This window comes from Mus musculus, chromosome 19 (assembly GCF_000001635.26).
Source record: "Mus musculus strain C57BL/6J chromosome 19, GRCm38.p6 C57BL/6J".
Taxonomy (NCBI): domain Eukaryota; kingdom Metazoa; phylum Chordata; class Mammalia; order Rodentia; family Muridae; genus Mus; species Mus musculus.
In genome coordinates, this window is record NC_000085.6 from 21,103,165 (window position 1) to 21,112,665 (window position 9,501).

Here is a 9,501-nt window from a genome sequence, read left to right on the forward strand (position 1 = left end):
AGCAGAAACCTAAATCAGTTGATCATATTTTCTAGCTTAAAAGTATGTAGGGATTAGAAGGCAGACTAAAAACTGCTACTAAAAAACAAAACCCAAACAAACAAACAAGCCTTTAAAACTCCCAAACTCCACCATGTCTGAAGGGACTGTAGCCAGCCTGAGCATGGTACACGTGACTCTGCCTGGTCTTGTCCTTTCCCCCATTCTCTCTGCCTTACTAAAGGCCATTAGATTACATCCCTAAAAGCTGGCTTCCAAGGTCTATTCTCTTATTTGGCTACTTCTTCCTCTTGAGGCTGACCACCAAGCTCTATCAAAGTATTGAAGTCCAGCAATCAAAAGCCCCTTAGCCTGTACAGTTAAAATTAAACACCTCATTCTAACACAGCGTTTCCCCCTTTACATTTATAAACTGCCCTTTGCTTGTGTGTCTGTCTCCTCTCTAGCCAGAGGTAGTCCTCTGACCCAATCCAGGACATACCCCTGCCTCCTCTCCCTTGTTCCCTTCTCCTGTTTCCTTGACCTTTATCTCCTGTCTTTGTCTCTTATTCTCTGCCTTTGTCCCTCTGGGGCAAATAAATCTCCACTGTGCAGAGAACGTGGTCTTGGGGCTTCCTGAGCCTAGACTATTCCCTTACAAGGTCAAGTCCCACACCTAGTGATGTAATTCCTTTGGTGAAGCTCCCTCTCTTAAGGACTCCATAACCTTCTTACAAAACAGTGTTACCAACTGCTGGCAATAGGCATTTCACATTCAAACTGCAACAACCCCCAGCTACCTCAGATACCCAGGAATGTGGGTAGATGGATGTCAGTGGTTGAGGTCCTCATATGTAGAACCATCAGAAGGATAAGTTATATGTCTTATAAAAGACCATACACTAGATAGCTTTGGGGGGGGGGGAACAATTCTTGTTTCTCACAGTTCTGGAAGATAGGATGTTCACTTAGCAGACTGATTTCTAAAGAAGCCTGCTTTGTCATAGATGGCTCCTCCTCTGTGTCCTCTCATGGTGCAAGAGGTCACTAGTTCTCCAGGGCCTTGATTATAAGGACATTAATTCCATGAATGTGGACTCCACACTCCTATCCTAGCTTCCTTCCATAGACTTTATCTGTTAACACCACCTCTGTGGGACTAGGATTCCAATATATAATCTGAGGCAGCTACAAACTTTTAGTCTTTGAAAGAGCTGCCCAGAATTCCGATAGAGCAAGAAGTGGAAGAAAACGGGAGTACTGTCGGATTGTATCAACGGATGGTTCCTTCATGACTCAGAAAACAAGTGAGGGGACCATCTGCGGGTATTTGAGGTCACAAGGTTCTATTGGAGGCCACAGTACCACCCCGCCCCATCACGTGATAATAGAACCTGAGTACAGTAGATAGAACAGGAAAATACCAAGGGCACGCCCCTTCTGTGATGCAAACCACACTGGTCCTTGTAGTCTGATAGCAGGAGCAAGAGGAACAATAACATACTCTCCTATGACAAGTCAAGGAGGGAACAAACAGTAAAGCCAGCAGGCATCAAGGGAGCAGGCAGTCTCCTCAATGCCCAGAGTGGCACTAGTAACCACCCCAGGAGTGAGTCACTGGCATGGGGGAGGGCTGAGGAAAGGCTGCAGCTCTCGCGCACGCTGGGCTGGTAAACAACCCCAAAGGATCAGAGCCAAACCAGGAAATGCCAGAATATCAACCTGTGGTTTCGGGGTGGATGCCTGGGCCCCACCACAGGGCTGCTACAGGGGTAGTGTCTGGAGATAGAATCCAGAAGGTTCCATTTTAAGCAAGGTTTGAGAAGATCTTTGTTTTTTAAATCAGTAGAACCCAAGGACAAGCAACGGAGCACCTTGGGCTGGACTCTTAAGTTGGGAGACTTTGGAGCCACAGTCTAGCCTCGCTCTCAAGAGGAAGACCAGCTAGGGGTCAAGGGAAGACCCCCAGGGGTAAATCTGCTCATCCAGTGCTTAAGAAAACCCACTTCAAATGTGATATTAGGCCCATCGCCAAGGCCTGACTCAGCTTCTCTCCATGGCCTGTGCTGGGTGTTTGCTTAGGGTTACACTGTGGGCAGGACACAACCAGGAAGAGAAGAGAAGACCTCTTCACCCGCAATGTCCATGGGTACCTGTGTCTGCCCACCCGGAGGCCTTGCTGGCTTAACTAGAAGCATGCTGGCTATTTGAAAGTTTTGTTATTGTTATTCTCTTTGGTCTTGTTTTTATCGTGATTTGGTTTGGTTTTCCACGGGAGTTTGTTTCTGGGTTTAGACGCCTGATTTACTTTCTTCTAAAGCACCCAGGAGGGATGGGGAAATGCTTTGGGTCAGAATACAACATTTAAAAGTAAACGAATGAACTGAGAAGTTAATCTTACTGACTTAAATTTTTATTTCTTCTCTTGTAGATTAAGTTTTGCAAAACAGAGCTTGCTCAATTAAGTAGGATCTTAAAAATCTGAACATGTAGAGGTAGTTTAATTGTATCCATTGAGGGTTTTTTTTTTGTTTTTTGTTTTGGGGTTTTTTTGTTTTTTTGTTTTTTTTTTGCCCCACCCCTTCTCTGTTTGACATAGAGAATCACTGGAATGTATTAAAGACATCAGAACAAAGCCACTGTCTAAGACAAGTTGCATAGGAAATGAAACAATAAAGGTTGAGCAGGGCAGTGTGTTAAATTGAGTCCTAAAATGAGAACCCCAGTCAGGAGAATTGACTAGATCTTCACAAGGTCCTCTCTTCTTCTTCTTCCGGTGTTCAATGTTACCATTTTGTAGATCCTGCTCCCCCACTCTCTCTCCCCTCCCTTCTCTGTCTCTCTTTTTCTGTCTGTCTGTCTCTGTCTGTCCCCACTCCCACACACCCCCTTTGCCTTCCTCCTTCCAAATTGAGTACATAGGTTTTCAAGTTTCAGGAATAAATCAAGCCAATAGATGCTCAGCTTTGGTTGAGGACATGTGAGGAGGAATGGGGGTTTTGTTTGATCAGTTTGGGGTTGTTTTCTTTTGTTTTGTTTTAAGATAGAAACACAACTCATACTATGTTTTTCCTTCTTTTGGTGATGATCCACCCACTGGGTCTTGCCATCAGTGACAAGCTCCGATTGTAGTCGGCAGATGGCCTTTGATTGGCTGGATACCATCAGTGTTCCTTCTGGGTGAGCTATTGAGTAACAAAGTTTCAGAATGCATTTGGTTATTCACACTGTAATTAAAGGAAGGTCCTTGCTTTGCCCGCAGCTTTCCCAACACAAACAGAAGAGGCGTGAGTCAGCGCAGGCAGCTGCCCCGAGGTAGTACAGTGTTTGTTTCTTTTTTTTTTTTCTTTTTTTTTTTTTCTTTTTGCCAATAAAATATGCCTGGGAGGACAAAGAGCAGCAGGAAGCAGTGACACAGAGTGAGCTGGGAAATTCCAGCTGCCCTCCTGCCCTACTTATAAGGAATAGATATGAGTCATTTTTTTTTAAAGATGCAAACAGATGTTGAATTGGCTAACAAAGTCCCATGCAACATTTAGCCTCTTAGGACTTTGTTTCCTCTTCAGCGGAAAAAGAAAAACAAGGTATTATATTTGGACGTGGACACCTGGATAGTATTGCCAAGTACAGCCATGGAAGAAGAGGCGAGCACACATGCTGTTCTGCTCGACTATGCTATTTCTTCTGCCCTTGAAGTCAGCCTTCAGCTGACGCATCCTTCTACATAAGACAAGCTAAAGGAGAGAATACACCACAGTCAAGGGCCTGGCTGTGAAGATTTGGTGGCGTGTCCTTCGAGACACTGAGTCAACAGGCATAAACATTAACCTGTGTGTGTCTCTGCGATCACCACAGTGTATGAAGGTAGCGTCCTAGGTTTGACCTCGGCTCTGCACCAAACAGCCAGGTGGCCATGTTTCCTAACTTGCAAAAGCAAGCTTGCACCTGGAAGGGCACGCGCTCTATTGCTAGTCTGTAATTGCAGGATTAAAAAAAATTGAAAATATGTAACCACACTTTCCATCTATCAGTTGTGATTTTTTTTAAATCTCACCTACAGTGAGACTAAACACATGAGATAGGAAATAATTTTTTATCAATTTGCTTTCATGGGAGGGACAGAAAGCAAGGCAGAATAATGGGTTAAGGGTAAGATAAAATGTGTAACAGGCAAACAATTAATTTTTTTTTTCTTTTGAGCTCCGGTTGTTATAATGATCACATGAGCTCACCTCCTTACACAGTTTATGGTGGATTATTATGCCCTCCAGAAGTGTTGTTGCCATTATTAACAAAGTAAGCATAGTGATCCAATAAACACTGGGCAAACTCCTCCTGCCTAACCAGGAACTAAGCTAAACATTAAACAGAAGCTTACTACAGTCAAGAGAGTCAGACAGATGACAATATTTATCCTTAAAACGGCTTGCTTGCTTTTGGTTTTTGTTTGTTTTACTTGCTTGCTTGCTTGGTTCGGTTTGTTGGTGTATTTGTTTGTCGGAATGATTTCAGATTAAATATATTGCTAACCCCCCGCCCCCCTCCATTTTCAAAGTCTATGCTTCCTTTTAAGTACGGGTGCCCCAAATCCCAAGAGAAAGGTGTGTGATGTTTTGCAAAGTCTCCACTGGTTTCTGCAATCAGTGAAGAAGTAAAATATGTCACGTCTACAATCATCAGGATCAAGGACAGTGTGTGTGTGTTTGTGTGTGTGTGTGTTGGGGGGGGGGGTGTGGTGTGGTGTTCAGTGACCTGGAGGGAAGGGAGTGAATAGTGGCAAGCTCACTGTCCTCGGGGATAGAGGACTGACCTTGGGCTGTGAAGCACTGTGTTATCTCTGGCTCAGGGTTCCTGCTTGAGCCTGCTCACCCTTCTCAGTTTACACTGCAGAAGAACTGACTGATTGCCCTTCCCTGCCTTGAGTGTCTTTAATGTCCTAAGCTGTCTCAGACTTCTGCAGATTCTCACCCCTGTCTTTAGCCTGACATCGCTCATTCCCAGTACCTCGTTCTTCTGTCCTTCCCCTCACCTGCCGGGCCTTCAGGTCTCCCCCAGGTTACCCGCTGCTCAGGCACGGAGATGCAGCCCCATCTCACTCCCTAAATTTCCCTCGGCTCTCCCTGTCTCCCACCCCGTTAAGGGCCTCCAATCTTCTGCCACCCCAATGGCATTGACATGGCACTTTAAAGATTTCGGACCCCCCTGCCTCCATCTGACATCACTCCTGATATTCTCAATTGTAAGACATGTCTTTTGAAGAACATTTAGCCATGCCTGAAGACATTTTTTTTGTTTGTTCCTCCTGGAAGTGTGGGAACCTATTAGCCTCTGTTGGGTAGAAGCCAAAGGTAGGAGTGCAACTCAGACAATCTCAAGACAGCTGGCAACAGCTCAGGACCATCAGGCCTCAAATAACACCAGTGCTATGGTTGAAAAAACACTACTAAGTATCTATAAAGTAGCGCCTCATTCAGCCAGCTCTAAGCACAGTGCTGGCTGCTCAATAGAAATCCAACCTCAAAATAAACTTAAAGTAACTGAAAACACTGGCTTCATCAGACTAGGACATAGGTAACACCGGATTTGACTTCTGACAGGTCAGAGGCAACTCAAGATTCAGCGGTAGGTGACTCACAGGAGCTGTCCCAACATGTCTGTCCAGTTCCCTCCAGGACTATTGTTCTCTTTTCTGCTGTTTGCCTGGAACCTATGTATACCGTTCCTCACTCTTACCTGTTTGTTTCCGTTCTACTCTAAAGTAGTGATTTTACCTTGGCACAATAAATCATACTCCATCTGTTTATTCCCAACCTTCCCATTTCATGTTAACAAGCATCTCAATTACTAGGTACTGTGCAGTTACCACAAGGACAAAATCATGAGTAAGAAGAGGCCTGTCCTGCCTGGGGGATCTTGAGCAGCAGCAGAAGAGTGGGGGAGGGGGAGTCCGGTTCTCTCTTCTTTAGCAGGTTTCAGAGGATAAGGCCTTTGCTGGGTCTTCAAGCACATTCATTACTGATTTTGAAAAAAAGCACGTATCTGTACATGTTCTTTCACTGCTGGAGGTCAGGCCAGGTTGTTTATAACTGCTATATCCATTAGGATCAAAGCTTTAGCTTAAGTTCCAACAACCTCTCAGGGGCTTATGAGAATCCAGGCTGTGGGGGTCCATCCTCAGGTTGTGATTCCCCATAGGTCCCGCATGAAACCAGAAAATTCACATTTCTGACTGCTGATGCTGCTAACAGTGATGATGATGGTAACAATGATAATGATGGTGATGGTAGTGATGGTGATGATGGTGGTGGTGATGATGCATCTTTTCATGGTATCTAGGACCATATTCCACTATACACAGTCAGCTAACTCCTTGCCTGACCAACATACACCTTCCCAGTTCTTCCTAAACAAAATGTTTGAGTGCTTGAATTTCTGCCAACAGGAGAGGAGAACCCTTTCCAATGTATTCTTATAACCAAAGCGCATCAGCTTTTAAAAGTAAGCATATTGTCAGATTCACTTTATTATACTCAGTGCCCTTGGGAACATAGTTGCTCATTGGAAATAATGACCAATAACATTCTTGAAGACCTTTATAACTGGAAATAAAATGTTTTATTTACTGATGCATTAAATGTACAACCTTATTATCCAGGCTTCCCTTTTTTTTTTGGTGATATGTATTAAATGCTTTTATTTTAATGATAGTGTTTGGCTACATGAATGTAGCACTTCTAAATATGTTTCTTTCCATTCCTTCCTCCCGCCCCCCATATGTGTGTGTATGTGTGTGTGTGTATGTGTGTATGTGTTTGTGTGTATGTGTTTGTGTGTGTGTGTGTGTGTTTTGTTTATCATTTTGAATTCCGTGGGTTATAGCCTTGTATAATCTCCTTCTCTCATTCAGTCTCTCATCTTCAATGATTTCCCACAGTTCTAACAGGTTATCCACGTGCGTCTTGAAACTTTTAATCTGTGGAGACAAATGCTAAACATATGAGGTTCCTGTTAACATCTGCACTGTGCTGAATTCCAGTTGGCTGGTATTTAATGCCTTAGTTGATAAATATGTAAAGCTTAACTTCTAAGAGAAACACATGTAACTGCATACATTTTTTTTGTACACAGCTTCTTTTGACCCACTAATATCAGCAATAGCAAGCTTACATGTATGGCTTTTAGGTGTGTTTGTGTGTGTGCATTTGTGGATGGGGTGTGTGTGTTTGTGAGTGCACACGTGCACAGGGATGTGGAGGCTAGAACGCAACAGTGGATATCTTCTTCAATTGTACTCTTGATTTTTTGTGACGGTGTCTCTCATTGAACCTGGAACTTACTATTAACTCACTTGCCAGTGTCAGGGACCCTTTAGTTCCTGCACTCCAGGATTATAGACATGACAAATTTATGTGGGTGCTGGGATCTCTCATACCAATCTCTCTCATACGCAACCTCACCCATCTATGTACCCACGCACATAAACACATACACTCAAGCACAAGAAAATATAGAGCTTTTCCTTCTAGCAGCTACTCACACTATGTTCCATATTCAACATTTCCAAAGCTCTTTTAAAAATTGAAGATACTGGTCTCTCAAGACACCCTGGCTCACTCGTGTGTAGCTGGTAAACTGAGTTTTTAAATGCTCGGAACTAACGGCAGGAGAGAATCAATTCCAACAAGTTGTTCTCTGACCTCCACATATATGCGGTGTCTTAGGGTTTCCATTCTTATATAGAGACACCATGACCAAGACAACTCTTATAGACAACAATTTAATTGAGGCTGGCTGACTGATTCTGAAGTAATGTATATTATCATCATGGAGGGAAGCATGGCAGCATCCAGGCAGGCATGGCCCTGGAGAAGCTTAGAGTTCTACATCTTCTTCCAAAGGCAAACAGAAGCCCCTCTCTCAGGCCACTAGAAGAGTCTCCAAGTCCAACCCCCACAGTGACACACGTCCTCCACCAAGGCCACACTAATTCCAACAAGGTCACACTTCCTAATAGTGCCACTCCCTAGGCCAAGCATATTCAAACCACAACACATTGGTGACACATGAACTCCCTGGTACACAAACATACACACATCGCACACACAGAGAGATAAGATTTTATTATGCCAATATTAAGTTTCAGCATAATAAAGGAAATTATTGTAGCAAGAATGGCTATGATTTAATGTCTAGTCGGCACCTATGCTAGTAGACCCTGTACAACAGACTTTTGGAGACTTTAATTCTTTCATAGTAACTACAAAAAAAAGTGCATAATTATTCAAGCTGCTGTAAAAACAAAAGGCAGTGATCTTTGCAATACATCTCATAAGCACATATAAATCAGAAACATTTTGAATTAGAACAAGAACTTATTATTCTAGCACAGTGTAAGTGCCTTACTTTTGCTATTTAGTGCTTTAGTTTATGGCAAGCTGTCTTCTTCAAAAAGAGTCTTCAATCTTGTTAAAAGGTTCAAACTACACTGAAGCCTGAATGGGCTGTGGATTCTGATGTATTACAGTGAATCCTAAAATACTTCTTTAAAATCTTGCTGTATCTGGAAGACCAGGGGTCTTCCCTGTTATAACATAAACATTGAAACTCTGGATCCAGCTGACAAGCTGGACTTCCACTGCTCAAAAAAGTCCCTTGGAAATAGCATGAGCACTAGTCTCTCAACTTCAAACTATTTTTATCATGACAAAAAAAAATTGATTTTTTTTTCCTGGCAAAGGTATCAACAACAAAAGACTGGGTTCACAAAATTGGAATTCGTATTTGACACTTAACTTCTATACTCTCATAGGATTGATGTTCATGAATTTAGAGTGATCAGGAGCCTTGCAAACAGCTACATGAACAAGGATTTCATAAGGAAGTGAAACCAAGATGGGAAAAGGATGTCTTCGATATGAGTCTCACGGCGCCATTTTTGAAACCCTTCACTGGGTATACCACTCTGCTTCCAAACCTAGTTTCTCACTGCCAGTCATGGCAAACCCACATCCTTCCAGTGACTTCCAGTGACCCACAGAAGTCTACCTCTCCGTCTTCACCCCCAGCTTTCTCCAAAATGATGTATACACTCTTGATATTACCAACTTTCCTGTTGGATAGCCCATGCAGAAACTGTATGGGCTTCTGTTCATAAAATCCTGCTTTATGTTTCCCTGAGTTTGCATGAGGTGTTTGTCCTTAAGTGAAAAGGTCACCTTTACCTTACCTGCCTTCAAAACCCAAGCCAAGAGAGCTATCCTCTCTGAAACGGTCCTGAACCACTCTCAAAAAACCTGGTTGATGCTTCTTTTCTGTTAGAAAATATACCTGTTAAACTTCTTATAAGTTGACAATTCCTTTATATAGAAGGATCCTTTGTGGCCAAGTTTATGTCTTTATTTTCTCTCTTTCCTGATCTCTAATGTAGTTTCAAGCATATAAGACAGAGTAGATGTTAAGTATTGTACTGATCTGGTAGGACCCTATAGAATCATAAGACATGCATAGAGAAATCATCCCCAT

The 9,501-nt window shown here is 42.9% G+C and overlaps 1 long non-coding RNA gene across 1 annotated transcript; it reads left to right on the forward strand.

Moving 5' to 3' along the window:
* Positions 1-1,545: 1,545 nt before the first annotated feature.
* 4930554I06Rik (RIKEN cDNA 4930554I06 gene) lies at positions 1,546-2,374 on the forward strand. The gene is made up of 2 exons (NR_126458.1): positions 1,546-1,588; positions 1,829-2,374. It is a non-coding gene; the product is annotated as an RIKEN cDNA 4930554I06 gene (long non-coding RNA).
* The last annotated feature ends 7,127 nt before the right edge of the window (positions 2,375-9,501 follow it).